This window comes from Falco rusticolus, chromosome 6 (genome assembly GCF_015220075.1).
Source record: "Falco rusticolus isolate bFalRus1 chromosome 6, bFalRus1.pri, whole genome shotgun sequence".
Lineage (NCBI taxonomy): Eukaryota > Metazoa > Chordata > Aves > Falconiformes > Falconidae > Falco > Falco rusticolus.
In genome coordinates, this window is record NC_051192.1 from 5,172,753 (window position 1) to 5,192,255 (window position 19,503).

Below are 19,503 nucleotides of genomic sequence, written 5' to 3' on the forward strand. Positions count from 1 at the left end.
AACGATTACCTCAGTCACAGTAAACTCTTGAACTTTTCCGCAGAGCAATAAGGGGTTTAATGGAGAGATACAGAGCAAGGGCCCAGACCCTCCAAGGTCTACTTAGGGGTTTAACTCTTGCAGAGGCTTTCTCTGCCATGAAAATCTCTACTCCAAAATACCTGCAACGGTATACGTCTCCTGTTAGGAAGACCCAGAATAAAACCCAATTGTCAATAGAACAATTTTCTGTAAATACCTCCATTTTCTGTAAATACCTCAGAGAATCTGGTTCAACTTCTTCTCTCATCTGAGCTCACAAAAATCTGAGTTAGTCTATTGATGCTTAGATTAGGTTTATCCCAACATAATAAAAAGAGGAAAATAAGCAAAAAAAAAAAACCCTAGAACAAGTTGCCTTTCTGAGTTTTAAATTGATCATGGAAGTTTTATCAGGGCTAACTCACTACTTGAATGTCTGCTCACAATGGTGTGTCGATGCCTGGTGTCAAGCATCTCTTGATTGATACAACAGGAAACAAACCCACAGCCCCAGGACTGAAAAGGTATCTGTTGGCATGAGATAGAAAATCAAGATTTTGTTGCAGTGGCATGCAAAACTCCATCTCCTCGGTGTACTGACACAGAATGAAATGTATCTATATAGTCTGAAAAATTACAGACCTTGACCGTAAGATCAGAATGAATATCAGTGTGCATCAAGATCAATATCAGCAATTAATTGCAAGCAGATGAAGGCAAACATCTGCGGGTGGAAACACGCGTGAGAGTGTTTGCATCCATGTAATCGACATTAAAAAGCCCTACCCAGGAAAATGGATCCTTCCACGTGGATCCATTTCCTTGAAAAAAGCCATAAATTGTTAGAATTAGGTGGTATATAATCTGAACAAGGCCAAAAGAGTCATCGTGTTCCAAAGGTAAAAGGACAGACACGGCTATCATCGAGAGAAAAAAAATAGCACCAATTGGCATGAGTTGTAAATCAGTGCTTACAGGGACAGAAAGCGGGCTGACTTCAAATATTAAATAGGTGAAACTGAAAAAAAAAAATCACAGGATATTACTATTTGGGATATGTGTAGCACTTTCTTATTCACAGATCCCAAAGCATTTCATGAAACTCCTTCTTCCCAAGATTGTAACTAGAGTAAGTAGGGCATAGAGGAACCGCAGTGACCTTTGTTAACATTGTCTTGTGGTGCTTCCATAACTACCAGAATGGGAAAAAAAAGATCCTAAGGGCTGTATTTTATAAAGGTACTGAACTTATAAAGGGAAAAGAAAAGAAAAAATATCTCAGAAGGAGGAAGAAAAGAACACTAACAGGCAATAAATAGGAGTGAGGACTGAATGGAAAAGAGAAGGAAAATCTACCAGAGACTAAAAGGAGAAGGTTTTTACACAAGCATGTAAATATACACACATCCACTGCAGATACACAAAGGGGTTTACATAGCACTTGTGAATTTTTAATCGGGGTACGGTGGCATCAGGCTTCTGCCACGCAGGCAGATTATGAATGCACCTGAGCTCCGCGCACAGGAGCCCCTCTGAGACCGGGCTGGAAGTTGCTCCCATTAACATCACCTTGAAAAGTGTCATCCTGAATGGGGAGACGGGCCTTTCTGCTGACAAGGATGCAATCAGCTGAATGACTAAATAGTTTAGCTTCCCACGGAAAAGCTTGTAAGTTAGTCCTATATTAGGGCATTTTTCTCCTTCCTTATTTTTTTTTTTTTTTAATATAACGTGTGAACTCAGAAGTTTCTTACAAAGAAAAACTGCATGTTTTCAAGCCAGTGGGGGGGGGTGGGGGGTGGGGGGTGGGGGTGAAAGTATTAGTCGAGAGATTTGAAGCCAATGCAGACAGTCTGGGAAAAATTTGTTTCTAAGTATGACACTACAATGAAAATCAATGATGGAAAATGGTCGCTTTTTGCTCAGCAGTTCTTAGTCAGCCACATTCGTTTGCTTTAAAGACAATTTCCATGTTGCTTGCTTGTGTGCAGACTGCAGCAACATAGTGTCTCATCAATAGATCAGTTCCCTCAGCTTTCATTGACTGTATTTGCGCCACATTTTCAGAACTCTTTCCTTTTGTGGCCTGATCTGAATCCTGATGAAGCACCTTCTTTTCATTCACTTCGTGCAATGTGTCTCAGGCTCATGAAGACTGTAGCTGCACGGGTATTAGAGCCTGAATTTCCCGTTCTGAACCCCGTGTTGAGTGTAGACAGAGCTTATACCCAACCCCAAGATGCCATCTGGATTTTTCATAGTTAGCTTGTAGCTATACATATAGCTATAGTTAGCTTATAGACTATTTTTTTAACTTCTACAGGAAGCAGAACTAATATAAAAGGGAAAAAATGCAATGTCCTACTAAATAATTTTAATAAGATTGATCTTTGGATACTTATAATTGATTTCTCATAGCAAGCTTTCTTTTATAACTTTTATTTCTTCATTAGTATTTTATCCTCTATCTAACTGCAATATTTCTTTAATGATTTTCTGTTTATAATTGTTTTCTTTAGCTATAGTGGAAAGCAACAGTAGAAGAGTATTAAATAGAAAGTGAAAAACATGGGAATAGTCAAATTTCCATACAGATTAAAAAGTCAATGAAGGACTTGAAAAAAGGAAATACATAAATAAATAAATAAACCCACAGTGTTTAAAATACAGATTATCAAAGCATAACAAAAAAACTTTCTCATTTAGACATTTAAGGTGTGCAGTTATTTTATTTCCAAGCAGGACTGCTTATACAAGAAATGGGATAGTGAGGACCAAATTGCTAAAAATGCTTAGGTCTGTATTTGAGCTGCAGGCTAGTCCCTGAAAGCCCTGAAAGAACCGGCCAGGCTCAGTCCAGGAAAGCATTCCTGCCTCTTTCCAAAACCTCTGGTTCGTGTTTGCTGTTGCCTCAGGCTGCAGTGCCAGTACATGTGTCGTGTAAACACGACGGATGACAATGGCCACGGGTCTCAAAGGATGGAGCAGTCCCAGAATAGGTTTGGGATAACGTGTGGTGAGCAGACCTCCTCCTAGGTGACAATCATTGGAGAGGTAAAGATTCCTTTTGCAGCTCATGGTCAAACGTAGCTGACCTGTGAGAGAGAGAGCACAAGTACCAACTCCGTTCGCACAGTGTGTAGGCTGTGAGTAGCATCACGATTTTTACCCGCTGGAAGGCATTTTTGTTGTCACTGCATGACTTTTACAATATTTGATAAGATTTCTTGAGTTTTTCTGTTGGAGGGAGGGTTAACACCACAGTGAACAAGTAACAGTTTACGAGGAATTCCATACATCAGTATTTACATCCTTTGTTAACCCAAGGATGGCCTGCATTTTGCTTACCTTTCAGGACAGTTGTTTACAACTTGGCGTTGCTATTTTGAAGAAATATTTCAGGTGTATTTCTCATACCAGCAGGGATGGTGTCAAAGCTCCTACTTTGCCCAAAGCCATAGAACTGCTATAGGTAACATGGAGGAACTTCTAAGCAATATGAAGTATGTATGGCTGGGTGGGCTGCCTGGAAATGCGGGCTGCCTCATGAGGGATTCAAACGGAGCCTAAACGGAAGAAGGGGCAGCCCCCTAAATAAAAACATTCTGAAAATTGTTGTGCTTTACTGATTTTTTGAGCTTCAAGCCCATTTCTACACCCGTTGATCCTGGCTCAAGAGTCTCTTTGGAAAACTGATATTGAATAAGTCATTATAGTGGGGAAAGAAGCGCCAGGCTCTCTGATCAGATGAATGGACCCTGTGAAGGCAGGCTCAGAGAGCTGGGGGTGCTCAGCCTGGAGAAGAGAAGGCTCCAGGGGCACCATATAGCAGTCCCCCAGTACCTAACGGGGATGGGGGGGGGGGGGGTGTGGTGCAAAAAAGCTGGAGAGGGGCTTTTTACAAGAGCAGGTAGTGATAGATCAAGGGAGAATGGCTTTAAACTGAAAGAGGGTAGATTTAGATTAGATGCTCGGAAGAAGTTCTTTACTGTGAGGGTGGTGAGGCGCTGGCACAGGCTGCCCAAAGCAGCTGTGGATGCCCCATCCCTGGCAGTGTCCAAGGCCAGGCTGGACGGGGCTGGGAGCAACCTGGTCTGGTGGCAGGTGTCCCTGCCCATGGCGGGGGGTTGGAGCTAGATGGTCTTTAAGGTCCCTTCCAACCCAAACCATTCCATGATTCTATGAATTGGGCAAGGAAAAAAGAAAGCAGAGAAATTAGTCTGTGGGCTTTCTAGGTCATGTGCCAACTGCCATGTCATGAGTCACTCCAAAAGATAGGCCAGGACCACCGAGTAAACCAAGCACATCCCTCTCTTGACACAAGCTGGAGAAAGCTCGTAAGATGTGTTACTGGTATTGCTTCAACCCAGTAGGGTTGAGTCCCCTCCCCTGAAGGATGGGATATTTGAGAGGCAAGTCATCAGGCTATATTACTTAAATCAGAAGCATTCAAATTATTTTTTTAAAGAATGATTTACACACACCTGGATAGGAAAGGGCTGATATGATTCAGAGGGTGGGGAATAAGAACAGGAGGATCATTTAGGGGAAAGGGAGGAAGATGAGCATGGTGAGCAGCTGAGGGCAGGCTGGGCAGGAGGGGAGCGCTCAGGGGTGGTCACCTGGAGACACCCTGCACCCCAACCAAGCTGCTTTTGCCATTCAGTAAGGCAGGGGCAAGTCCGGAGAAAATAACCAAAATCAGCCAGCGACCACCAGGCAAGCGCTGGGTGATGGAGCAGGCTGGGGAAAGCCGGAGGAGAGGCAGCCTGCGGCTCCGGGTCTCTCGGGATCAGGGATCCGGTGGCCTGGGGACTGCCTCCACCTCAGGGGTGAGGTGAACACCAGCAGTGATCTTTCACAGGGTCATGCCTTTGCCTCTACCAACAAAGGAACATGTCACAGGTACTTTTGTGAGTGAACATGGGTACTCCTAATATCAGCAGGTCCATAAGCAGGTCATTTAGAAGGTTTTTTCTTCTTTAGGAGGTTTTTTCAGGTAATACAAAGAACTGCGAGTCTGAGGTTTTTCAGACATACAAGAAGTAGTGGGAATGAGTGTTTTTCATCAACACTATATTCATGCAGGTACCTTTAAAAAACTTTAACCAGATGTATAAGTTATAAGATTCATTTGAAATTCACAAATGTTCACAGAGAAGTTTATACTCTGAAATTTGGTTGTATAAAGGATGTCAGCCAAAAGGAGAGGTATAGTTAATAAAATTCAAGGCTTGCTTTTCCAGTTTAACTATACAGGTATGATGGGTTTCTCCCTCAAACCAGTTTCTTATTAGCTGAGTCTGAATGTGTCAGTTCCTCCTCGGTTTTCTGCTATAGCTCCATGATAGGACCACCATAAAACATCCCTTATTTTTTGTCAAGAGCTGTAGTGTTTGACTTCATAAATATTTCAGCTGCCCTGTACTACTCCCTGCTAATCCAAATGTATCAATATATACAATGTATATATATGCACATCAGTTTACACACTGATTGATTTTTGCGGAAGATTTTAAGGGTATTTGTAAATATACACATACAAATGCATAAAGCATCTACTAGTTGTGAAGCTGTTCATATTAATAACTTTTTCATGGTTCCAAACAGATAGAGATGTACGTGCCGTGAAAGAAAATGTGTAGAAATAACTAGTACATATTGAACTAACATAAAAAGGTGAAGAAAATAAATACATAGGAGGAAAGCCACAAAAGAAATCAAGAGATGTTACACTGCTTACAAAAGAAAGACTGATATCTAAACACTATCAGAAACATGAAACAAATTCTGTCTACTTACTTTTGACTATGTTCCCTTGAGTTACTGGAAAATGGGAAGGGTGACATTTAAAACCAGTGGCTACGGAGTAAGAGCCCCATCTCATTACTTTGGATTGCTAGATAATGAGGCAGAAGAATAATAATTAACGTATAGACACAGCAGGTTTTTTAGATGTCTTTGCTTGTTATTTCCAGTAGACCGTTAGTGGACAAATTACTACACGAGAACAAACTCCAAGTGTAGCTTCAGAAAGTCAAAAGGCCCCTAAAGCTTCTAGGTATGGTGAATTTCAGACTCCAACAAATATATTTTTATTTCTTTTTCATGGGATGTAACTGTTTTGAGTTTTCTGCTTTGTGAAGAATAGCAACAGTGGTCTTATACTTACATCCTTTTGTCAGCCTACTGTTCCAAGCTTAGGTTTAGGTCATTTTAATTTCAGGTGGAAGTTGTGGTGAAAATCCTTTGTTTGGTTGAAAGCAAACAGAACTTTATTTACCTTTCCTTTTTAATTTCACCAGTTCCACAGTTCCATGTCTTTAGGTAGCACCTTTCTCTGGATTCAAGTTAAGGGAAATTGCCTGGGAACTTTTACATTTGATACCCATTTATTATCTTTCAGAGAATTTTCTTACATGTAGTGTCAACATGTGACATCAAACATCTAGGTAGGCATGTTTAAGGGCTAGAGTCAAGCTGGTGCATGAAGTTGTAGTGAGTCATTGCCCAACTGAGGATGAATCATCCCCTCAGCACCTGGGACTGAATCATCCTGCAAGAAGGCAGCCATAGGCTGATGCCTTTACAGACACAAACGCTGTCTCATAGACAGCCGTTGTCTACTTTGGGATTTTGCTTGGCTTGTTAGTGCAACTATTAATCAAACAGAGAAGAAATGGCTAAAAAAATAGCAGTTTTCAGTCTGAAAGTCTTCCTCTTCCAGGCCACTTTCGCTATCCTTTGGAAGCTTTCTCATGTCTTTGGAGGATACTTTCCCAAACATCCAAGAAAAATGCCTGAAAATTTTGTCACTGATGTCATGTGAGAGGTGCAAATATTGCTCACAGCCTCTGGTCTATGCAAGCCCCACCCTCACCCCTCCCCCTCCCCAATTTATAGACTATCCTGAGACATCGTTCAGATCATCAGTTTCTCTCTGACTATATTATGGCATGACCTATAGCTTCCCTGCTGTGGTTTACTGATCTTTGCTTCATGACCTTGGTATGATCTCAGGCTGTCGGATTGAGCTGTTCAAACCTGGCTTGATCTCTGATACTGGTCTACCCATGACCATGAGTTTGGTATCTAGCTCCTGGACCAAGCCACAGGACAACTTTTCCCACTTTTCCAGGAAAAATCAAAAATCTAAGGATTCATGTACACAGGGGTAAGTTTCAGCAGTTAAGGCAGTATTGTTAAAACTACTTACCTCAATACAGATAAAATAAAAAAGAAAATGGTGTTTTGGGACTAGAGTATTCTAACGTGACAGAAGTCAATAGGGAAAAAAAGCCACTCATTCTGAGGTATTGGTTAGGTATTATATATCTGCTACAGCTGTTAAAAATTTAAATAAACACTCTTATTACAACTCAGTGCTTACAAGCCCTAAATGAGTTGTAAACTCATCTTCAAATAACACAGATTCTGGATTGCGTACAAATGCATTTTCCCTCCTCTTACTTCTGAAAAAGAGTATCTATTTCCCATGAACCTTCAAGGATAGTATTCAGATACCATAGGTACCCATGGCATTTTAGATGCCCCTGGTAGGCTGCCACTCTAGAAAAGTAGAGATCTTCTGCAGCTTCCAGATCTACCTTAGAAATCTTATGGATCTTAAATGGTGCTGGAAACTTAGAGACTATAACCAGAGACACCGCTCACTTGACTTAGTATCAAACTAAGCTGCTTTACTTTTCTGCCACAGAATGAGTGCCGCTGCTTTCCCCCTCTGCTGGACTATTTTCAGTTTCAAACAAGCTTTACAATAGTAGAAACAAACAGAAAAGTCTAGACTGCAGCTAATGTTTTCTGAAAATTCTCCTGTTGTTCATTTAGAAAAGGGGTTGTTGCGTGAGAATGAAAAGACAGACGGCTATGGATGTAAAATAGTGTGCATATATAAATACAGATGTCTTCTTTGCCATTTGTGAAATGAAGGCCAAATTAGCCCAGATCTGCCTCAACAGGCAGAGCCATTGCTTCATTCCTGCTGAATCTATCTCCTTGATTGAAACAGAATCTTCCTGTGAATTCCGGTCTGTGATTTTATCATAATAAGTTTTGTCCCAAATTTCTTTCTCAATTGGACCAAATCAGCACCGGTAGTCTCCACACCAAACGAGAAAATATTAATAAATTCTTATTACGAGAAAAGTATTTCAGAGTTCTTTCAACCAAACAAACGAAGCCAGGCGATTATCCAGAACATGAGAAATACGTATGATATTCTCAAAGCAATCGCACGGTTTGTCTTTCAAGAGATGGACCTCCAAGTGTTTCAAGACTCCAAGAGCTTATTAACAGCCTCATTAAAAACCAGCCACGTTGCTGTCTCCTTGTCCTCGTGCTGGTTTTCCTGCGGCGCGTGGCGGGCCCGCGGGTGCTCTCCGAGGTGCTGAAACATGGGACCGGGCATCGCAACGGATCGCTCCTAATTAAAAACTATTACGGCATTAAATTAACAGCTTCAATGAACCTTGGTTGAAAAAAAAAATATTTTTTTTAAAAAAAGCTAAAGATTTAAACTCCAAATGAATAGGATCAGTCTTGGAAAAGAGAACTTTAAATAAATACCTATATTTAGAGCACATTTAGATTCTACAGAGTACAAATGGGAAAGGAAGCAAATTGAAGCTAAGTGAGCTCAGAAATGTAAAACATCATCCTCGTAATTAAAAAACGTTTGGGAAAGATTTTTCCTGGATGTTGAAGTCCTGGAAAACAAGGTTGCTGAGAGTTGCCAGGCAAGCTGAATAATATAAAGTTCTTGCTAAGCTCTGAGCTATCAGTATGTTCATTATCAATAAACATGGCTGTTCTTTCTTTGCATACATCCCCTAACATTGCTCAGCTTGGCAGTGGCTTTTGTACTCATAAAAAACGTAACAGAAGAAATACCGTAAGCATTTGTCCTGAAAATTGAGGCACTGCACTTTCCATTCCCATTTAGCATTAACTTTCTATATGACAAGATGGTGTGGTGACTTTTCTTTTCAGATTTGCTGTCCAAAGTTGTAGCATGACAGAAGTTCAGGATAGCAGGGATTACATGTATATTTTTGTATAACAGTTCTGAGCTGCAGGAGCTGACATTGTGAAGTACCAGTTCAAGTTTGGAACAGACTGTCGGAGGTGCTCAACATATAATGCATATTTCCTATAAGTTTTGATGGTCTTACTGTGGAAATATGCATCTAAACATCTAAGCAGCTGGCAAACTTGCAGCCTTAACGAAGAGTCCAAGGACTAAATGTGAATGTGACTGAGCTCCTGGTCCGTACTTCCATGCCATTCTCTGGATCACAGCTTGGGAAGAATGGTCATGTTGCTCTGAAAAGCTTGCTCTGCTGGGCCATTGATGTGTTTTCCACGGGTAACTAAATGGTATTTTTTTTTAACTTACCTTTAATTTGATTGTCCACTAAACTTAATTAAAATGAATAATGTGAAAAATTAAAATTGTACTATTTCACTACTTCAGTTTTCAGGGATCATTTATAGTAAAGTCTTCCTACCATAACCCCTGAGATGTAATTTATTTAGAATGCCTTCACTTCTTACTGTGTTCTTTAAATTATATCAAGATCACATACAAGCAGACAAGGCATAGTTCTTGAACCAGTGAAAACCGGGACTACTGAAGACAGTGCAGTATGTCAGCATTAAAATGCTCTAAATTACAAAGTAATATGAAGATATTTTTAGTGGAATTATGGTTTAAGAAAAAAACATGTATACATTATAATCACAAATTAGTGACAGAGTTGTCAGCAAAAGGAATGATTTTAGAGGAGAAAAAAAAATTACTAAAAATATTTCTTCAGAAGTTCTTTCTCAGTTAATTACTGTTTTGGACACCTGATTCAAGAGATGTATAAAGGAAGAATGGATTTAATCAACAAGCAATTCTCCAGGTACTTCATCAAGAAGAGCAGTTAACAAAGTGGAAAGACATTTCTGGACTGGAAGACACAAGAGTTCATTATGAGAGTAAGAATAATCAGGTCAGAGTGCAATTAAAAGAACGTTCTTTATAATTGGAAACACAGAAAACAAGAATTACGAGATTTTCAGAAGGCGGCGAAACAAACTTCTATGATCTATTTGAAGACTGGCTTCTTAAAGACAGAATTAAAACTAAAATAATAGAGACTGTGCCAAAGACTTCTTGCAAGCATGCCCAAACCAAGCATGTGAGCTTGAAACTGAACTTTAAAAATATTCTGCTTGATAATTTTAACAGTTCAAAAAAAATTTACTGCCCTTAGGGTAGTTCTCAGGTCACCTTCTTCACTGCCTATGCTGATGATCTTTACAAGGGACTACTGAATTTGGTACCACAAACGAAATGTAGTTTTGCAAATGTAGAGAGGTTCAAAAAGTACCTGGAGCTTTAAAGGAGTGAAGAAAATACAACAATATTATCCTTCTCTGGGGATGGCTGTAGCTTCAGAAGCACACCTCCTGGGCAGGGCATGAATCCACCAAAGAACTGGTCCCCTTCAGCCAGGGACAACTTTCACATAAATGTAGAGATATTCAAAAAAGGAAGACTGGTGATCAGCAAGTTCATTAGCCGCTTAACTGTGAAAGGGAGACGTGGAACAAAATAACTGCAAAATCACCACAGAAAGGTGTTGAGATCCTATTGCAGATTTACTCATTTCACTTCTCAATGAATCACCTACCCCAGATAACACACTTAAATGAAGACTCGGACTTAGTGTTTGAAGGTTGAGAAATGCTTCTCACAGATGATGCTGAGATGGTGGCACAGTTCAGTTTCCTGGGTTGCAGGGTAAAGACTTAAGTCAGTATTATTCGAGACTGTTAAGGCGAAGCTCAGATGCTTGCATCTGTACCTTTCTGGCACCAGCAAGAAGCACTACATCTACTTTTTTGTTGTTTCCTGGAGAGATCCTTGAGTTATGATATACTTCCTTGTTTATAAAATAAAACAGGTTTCCACTAGAAGATAAAATGACATTGAATGTTACTCATAAAGCTGCCGCTCCACTCCTAGGAAATTAAAAATATTGTTACCAGATGTCCCACGTGGTCCCGCGTGCTGAAGCTGGGGAAGCTTACGTCTGCTCTTCACTTACTGTTTGGGAAGCAAGACACAGAGAAGGCAATGGTGCTCACAAGCCGCAGATGGAAGAGCTCTGCTGATCCACTGCCCTCTAAACCTGAGGGCATCAAAATTCCATAGGTTTTAGCCTGGTTCCATAAGGTTATCAGGTTATCTTTTCTTGCCATTGCCTGTTCATCTTCCAGGTCTTTCTGAGAACTTTTGAATCCATTATCCAATTCCAGTCAAATTTGGCAGGAATATAGAAATCTCAAAAGTATTACCTTTCTACAAACGTTGTGAAAATTAGTAGCTAGGCAGGAGGGAGAAACACAAATAAATGCTTCTTCATCCCCTCCAAGGGGAAAAAAACCCACCCTATAGTAATGATTTCAAAAATAATCTCTCATGTTCTGTTCCTGAGCTGAAGGTATTTTCATGTTAACTTCACAGTCTGCACAACTCATCATCAAAGGCCCATTTACTTCAAATTTAAGTCTTATGAAAATCTGCCCTCTGTCTCATGGACCCATACAAACATTTTTTACCATCATTCCCAGTTTTCTGACTTCTTTCCGTTCAGTTGCTGCAAGATTTGAATTTCTTTGGAGCACACATTTATTAAACGTTTGGGAAGCATCTCACACAGAGTGGGAAATACTGAAAACGATTAAGAATAAAGGGTTTAGGACTTCTAACATGGCATGACAATGGTTTATTATTCCAGATAGGGCTTTTCTCTAACAATCAACTTTTTTATCTCACACTACAAGAAATTAATGATATTTATTTTGATGCAATTTAATCTAAGAACCAACTCAAGATGATAATTAGCATAGCACTAAAACATTCTTTCCTTCTGGATCATCATTCTCTACCATCAAATTATTCCTTAAAACATAAAGAAATTGCTGTGGAATTTACAACTAGAAGCAATATTCACCTTGTGTAACTCGAGACACCCATTTTTGAATTAGACATTCCAAATTTAGACAGATATTTTTGAATTAAAAAGCAGAGCTGCTGAGACCACCCCACAAAGCGAATGGAGACAGGCAGGTTCTTCCAGAAAGCGATTCAGGGCAGGACTCCACTAACAACACTGAAACCCTCTGGGAATTTGCCTTCTAACTAGTATCAGAACTTTGATTTCTAAATGCGCAGTTGGGAAGTTTAATCAAGAGCGGAGATCTGAAAATCCATTTTCATTTTATTCACATGATTATCTGTAACCTTATAGCCAGGCTCAAGAGTTATTACAGTAATTCTTAATTACAACCCTCTTGAAACAAATAAACCTACTGAGAGTTGCAAGGGCTGGGACAGTGGAAAAAGCTATATATATTCAACTTTTCACCTATGCCCTGTGCAGGACCAAGCCCAGGCCTTTGGTAGGATCTGGAAAGTTTTTCTAGCTTTGCTCGGAACTGGAAAATTGAAATAAAAAGCAGTGGGAGTGGCAGGCTCATTTGCATAGAATTGATTTGCACAAATGAAGGGTAGTGAGGAATAAATAAACCGAAAACAAGATGAATGATAAAAATTCTATGAAGCTGCAGCCCAGGTGGGGTCTATTGCAGATGATTCCAAGGAATCAGTTTCTAACTTGCTTCAAGAAGATAAAAACAACAGTGTTAAGTGTGTTTACTCTTCTGTTTTAAGACAAGCGTAATATTTTAAAGTACTACTATGCAGTAAGAGCCATGAGTTATTTAAATGTTTCTGTAGAGTTTTAAACATTCTGATGAATCATTTATAATTAGCTATGATTAAAAGCCACTGTCAAATAGATAACTCCAATGAAAAATATGGTACAAAGCGCTTTCTCAACTCACAATATCTTCCATTTTTTGTTCAATGTTCAAATGTAAAAAGATTTTACTATAATTACAAAAAAAATAAGAATTTACTATAATTACAATCCTCTACCAATGATTCATAAGGAGATATTACAGTTGGAGCACCGACTGATAGCTGTCCCCATTGGCTAGTGAAGGGAGTTAAACGTTTCATCTTAATTTGAAATTTCAGCTTAAGACTGTGCCAAAAATGTTTTTTTCAGATCAAAAAGGGACAAAAGTGAAAACACTTCCAGAAATAAATGCTACGTAATAGAAAAATATCAACCATATGTGCATTTCAGATTTGTAGATTAAGTTACAAGGTTGGCAATCAGATTTTGACTCCCTAAATATTCGCAGAGTTCTAAATATAATCTGCTTCTATTCTCCTCCCCCTCCTACCCCAGCCCCGAAACTCTTGTGTAGCATCGCTATGTGCAGTAAAGTGAGCTGCCTTGTTCAATTCGGAAAAGATTAGGTTTGGTTTGTGAGGAAAATGACATTTAATATTCCGATACTGTCACCTACTCGTGTAAAGCACAGGGCAGAAGCACGGGACCTTTCCTAGAATCGATATTTACCTAAGCAGTCTCAGCTTCTTGAAGTTTTCATTAAAATTTATGGTAAGTCAAGCAGGTATAGAAGGACAACTTTTCTGATCATTCTCAGCCTGGTAACTAAAAAACATTCCTGCACTATCTTTATGTCCATCTGCCTCCCTGCCTGTCCTTTCTCTTCCAATAACATTTAATCTATGTTCCCTCTTCCAAACACGTTTTGAAGGGAGGTGAAAGCCTCAGACAGAGTAAATTCCTCAAATTTGCATGAAAACTGGCCACTGAGCGGAGGACCTCCCTACTGTTAGTGTTTTCTATATGGCAAAGACTGAAATATTGACTGGAGGAAGGACAGGGGTCTTGGGCATGCGGGGAGGACTGAGGGTGTTCTTGCAGAGGTGACATTTTAGGGGTCTGCAAGACGGCTGGAGTCAAGAAGTGTCTAAAGGACAGATTTAATCTATAAAGAACCCCAGCTTCTTCAGTTTCACTACTCATAGGACATCTTACTTTTGGGTTTTATTTGTCTGTGTTTAACAGCCAATATTTCTCTCCAGATCACTATAGGGGGCTCAAAGGAAAAAGGCCAAACTGGTCACAAGCTCACGTTTTGGGACCAGAAAAGATTACTGGAGTGCTGAGTTAGTGCAAACCTCAGCACTTTCCTAATTTCTTGATCAAGACCATCATTTCAGGTGAGCTGAAGAAGGGTATTTAATTGTGATCTAAAGTAACAGAGAACCTAGCACACATTGCTTAAATTGTTCCAATTTAATATTGTTCCAAAATGTGATACTCCTCATGCTAAAGCTATATGTCTGTTTTGAGTTTGTCTGCTCTCAGTTTTCACTCACCAGATCTTCCCAAAGATCCAGAAAAAGGGCCTTTGACCTTTATATGTTGGAGTACAGAGGACTCCATAGAGGACTCAAATTACTCTGCCATAATTTCTTACACAGAAGAGATGTTTTACATGGTGCAAAATATTAATTCTTCCTTTCTTAAAGAGATCAGACCATGATCTTTCACTATAAAGTAAGACTTCAACACCAGATAATTAATATTTAAATTCTTTCTAATTCTCTCGGCAGCTTTTAAAATGCAAGCACTGGCTGGCCAGAGTATTCTAGTACTGCTTTAATTGATATGGTAGTAACCCGTTTATCTAAAATTATTAAAATTAATACTTCAAGTTTACTAGCTTTAATTCACCCCGAGCAGCTTATTGTGTTACTTTCATTTCAGTCCAGATGTCACGTAACTAAATACGTTGTATTCTCGTGGCCTCGGTGTAGATCCCCTGTTAAGGACATATTTAAATGATTTCAAAATTCCTTGCAGTTATTTTGGATAAGAAAATTAGTTTCCGAAAGGAGCTGAAGACCGGTTCTATGAAGACGACATACTGACAGCTCACTAAAAAAGTTTGCCCTGGAATCGTCTGTAATAATAGCTTTTTCTTGGTTTACAAGATGGGTAGATTATAGAATGAGGCAAGTTATGAATTCCTTACAATAGTAATAAGAATTCTTATCTGTTGTTCTGAAAGGGGAATTGTTGAGGGTTTTTTAACATAACAAACAACCAATAATGTGTTTGACAGAAGGAACAGTCACAGAGATAACATAAAACTCTGAATTCTCACCACTAAATCCAAACCTCTACCTGAAGGAAGATATCGCCAAATGCGTATGGACACATACGTAACAAAACAGGATGCAAAAATCACATGTGGAATTTCATGGTGCCTCCTGGAGCACAGCAACACCATGGTAGAGGAGCTGCTTTGGGGCCACCTTGAACCAACGAGATGCATTCTCCGAGTTCACTCACAATTTTCAAAGTCCGCTAATGTCAGCAGGGATCAGCCCTTTGCAAACAACAGACGAGGTTTCAAAATTTACCCCTTAGCTTTAGCAAGCGAAGGTCTTGTTTTCCTAGTGCTATTTTGTTTTCTCTCTACTTCCCACTTTGTAAAATGTTATTTTATCATATTTCCCCCTTGATTCTTTTTTCCATGTCTGTGATATAAATTCCATAGTTTCTGTTGGGTGGAGTTCTGCTGTCGTTGAAGTGCTGTTCTGTTTATAAAACTGCTACAAAAATTAAATCTGAAATAAATTAATTATTTGCCTGCTGCTTAAATCTAATAGACAAGCTACTCTACAATACTGCATTTTAATGTATCGAAGGAGAATTCATCATTTTAATGTTAACCTGAAATAAATTAACACGTGAAAACCTAGCTGTTTAGAATGACAATGACTTTAAAAACAATAAAGGAGATATTTCAATCATTACATTTTTCATGCTAATGGGCTTAAAACAATTCAGGGGGAGGGGACAATTTTGTGACAAAAGATTCAATCCTTCCCATGGTTGTGTATATGCCATTCTCACAGGAGTCAAGGAAATAATCTTGACCCAAGAGTGTCAACAGGAAGTCAGAGGATTAATTAGCTAGGAAAACAAAAGCACATTCTTACAAGAAGAAAATTTCAGAGATAGAATTGTTAAGGATAGTACTTAGGACATGAAGATTCTGACCGTCTTTTCCAGAAACTACACAACGTTCTGGTTTCAGACATTATAATCTCAACCACCATTTTATAACATTTACCTAAAGTTTATTTTAAGAGAAGGCTTGTTTTTAACAATCATCTTAAATCCTAGTAAACTGAAGAATTAATTAGCAAGCATGAAGGATCAGCAAACTAATGCTTTAGTCTGTTAAACCATCTGCTCAGGAGCACCCTGTTCAAATCTTGGCATTAGGAGAGGATGGATGAATACTTTTGTCTCTTGCACTTAGCTCCGACTTGCCATTCTTTGCTAACGCGCATCTTTTTGTTTCCATCAGCTCACGGTAAACAAAGTGCTAAAGAGGCCGGTAATTGATCAGTTTTCTGTTATCGTCAAGTTTTACTAAACAGATTGCTAACAAATTTGGCAGAAAAATCTTACTATAGCCATTCCTCTTGTTTCATACCAGATTCCTGCGTGCAATAGGTACGTGTGACAAAACAGATTCACCGTTCTCTTTCGTTAGCTTTGCCTCCTACAAAGCAGACCTGCATCCAGTTAAACCAGCACAACTAGTGTAAGGTACTGGAATTCTTCAAGGCAATCTGTCCTTCAGTTCTGAAGACGATTAATTAATGATCCGTTAATATTTTAGTACCTCGTTATAGTTCACTATTAACAAGAACATACTTATCAGATCTGAGGAGGTCCTTGTTATTGCAACCCCAATCTGTCTTCATTTTCTAAACTTTCAGGCAAATTCTTTGATTTCATGTCACAGCTTAGTTTCTAGAAAACGCAGGTACTTTCTGACACGTAATGGATCAAGGGCAGCATTTGGCAATGAGGGCAGCCAACAGCCTTGTCTGGTGGAATGCTTTTATTGTTGATGCTAAAACGATTTCCTCCCACTTCAGCTGCTCTCTTACGGATTGGAAAGATGGAGACCTATCTCAGGTACAAATGGGGTGATTGGTACAGTAGGGAAGCCGTCCGGCAGGTCACACTGGAAAGCCTGCCTGGTAGCAAGGGGCATGGGGAGGTGCGCCAAGGGGCACGCTCAAAGGGTAAGGTGCACCACACCACGGATAACCCAAGTATTTGCCAAAGATGGAAGAATGTTCCAAATAACGGCAAAGGTTTGGGATAGACCTGGCAATAGATGGCTCGCCCTCCCTCCACCAGCAGTCAGCTTTCTCCTCAGCTGTTTCTTTCCAGCTTTCCAGGCAGCTGTGATACCCTCAGGACCACATGGGGAAAATTTCCCTGGTCACAAAATCTCCAAAGAGAAGAAATTTGTTCAAAATTCTATCCCTTTCTCCATCAGGCTTTATCCTCCTTGATTTTGCTCATGCATTACCGACTTGATCCTCCTAACTAGCCTCAACTGGCATTTTCTCATTGACTTCAATTAAGTGAGACCAGGACACAGATAAGGTTCTGTGTGAGAAATCACTGTATGCTGGTAATTGCAGAATTTTATTCAAAGACATATTTTATCTGTGTTGATGAAATTAAAATAGGATAGGAAAAAGAGGGAGAAAAAAGCTCAGGCAGAAAGGATGGCATTTTAATTTTTTTTCGGGTTGCATCTGTAGTAGATTGACCTCCCTCAGATAAATCTGTGCACCATGGAAACTATTTTCTCACCAAGGAAAAATTTCCAAGTTCAGCTGAAGGCCTATACATCAAGTTAAGCATATAGCTAAACTGTGCAACTGTGTAATCTTGCTGCCCTCTTCCCATCCTTCCCTCCCATTGTTTGTCATCCTTACTGTCATATCTGGTTTCAAAGCAGGCTAAGGTCACTGGGGGTAGGGCACGTGCCTTCCTCTGCGTTTGTAGGGCTCCCGTGCATGGGAGTATGGGAAAGAAGGGGAAGGAAACCCCTTTTTTAGATCTTTGGAGGATAAATAATAAAGCAATAATAACATGCTGTAAAATAAATGCTATCAACTGATATTTACACAGTCTTTTATCTAAAGTCTCTACTGTGTTCAGCATAATTATAGTGCTGCTCAGCAAAATATAGGTGGACAGAATAATAATTCCTTTATTGCTATCTTGCTTTACCGCATATTCAGATAGCCTACAGCCTGCGGGTCTCAAATAATAATAATAATAATAACATCATGAGCCTATGTGTTAATACTTTCTGTAAGCACTGATGAGCTGTGACCATCTGCAGAAAGGTGAAATTTCTGTGTCCAGACAATTTTTACAACGTATGTAGGAGCGACCCAGCAATGAGGGTCAGCCCAGCCAGCCACCGACAGCTGTGCTGAAGCAGTTGCATGGGACTGGTGGCGTGTACAGCAAAATACAGCCTGCGGAGGCGAAATCTGGAGTCCAAGTCATTTTTTTCTCAACTCTTTATATATTAGAAATAAATAAATGACAATAACTTTTTACCCGAATGCATCACAGATATCCAGGGACATGGAGTGGGATGCTGCCCTCTGAGGCAGCTTCCGAGGCAGAAATACCAAAAAATCAACTAAGACTCAAAGAGAGTAAAGAAAAAGGGGAAAGAAAATAAAGCAATGAAATTATTTAGAAGTGAATGTGACTTCTAAATATGGAAGAAATGGGAAAAAAAAAAAACCCCACACCAAAAAAAGAAAAGCCCTGTAAAATCCAACTGACCACAAGTCAAGTTCTGTTTCCCCCCAGCACCCACTGGATTGCAACATCTCCTGCTCACATTTTTCCTACATGTCTTATCTGAACTCTGCAGCTTTACAATGAGCTTTTTCTTGCTGGGAGGAATCCAATTGTCACAAGAGATGACTACAATTGGCATGGCAGTGGCTGAAGCCCTGAAGTGTCTCTGTGTCCCTGAAGTCCCTATGACAGTGCAGAGAACCCAGAGTCACATGCTCACCCCTTGTAGTAGCTGAACTTAAACTCACTAACGGACGAGTTTCAGCTTTTGAAGAGGTGTACACGCATGTAACACTCCAGCCACAACTTTTGCAGGCAACACCTTAACTTCACTATAACAAAATGTGTAATATATATTTTAAGCATCACTTTATGCAAAGCAAATTTCGTTGCTCTTCTGTCACTTTCCACCGATATTTGTGTGTGCTTTTCAAAGAATAACAAGGCAGACCCTAATAGGGACATTAAAACCAGAGATTGTCATCTGACCTACTGTTCTTTTTTTGTTTAGTTGGGGTTTTTTTTCTAAATTACTACACTTCCAAGTTTTTTGGGTTTTTTTTGGTTTTTTTTTTTTTTCCCTAAAAAAAGCATTCTTACGTGGAAGCCAGTTTATTAGCTGACATGAGGAACGAGGAAAGAAATTAAACTGGAGGCGATGTAATCTGTAGAGGCAGAGAGAACCGGTGTTCTGCAGGCAGAATCTTCTCTTCTATTTAACTATTTATTTTCAGGATGTATACAGAGATTTATACCTGATGAGACCCTATCACTCTCCTAGCAATAACACTTAACATAAACACGTTAAGTGAAA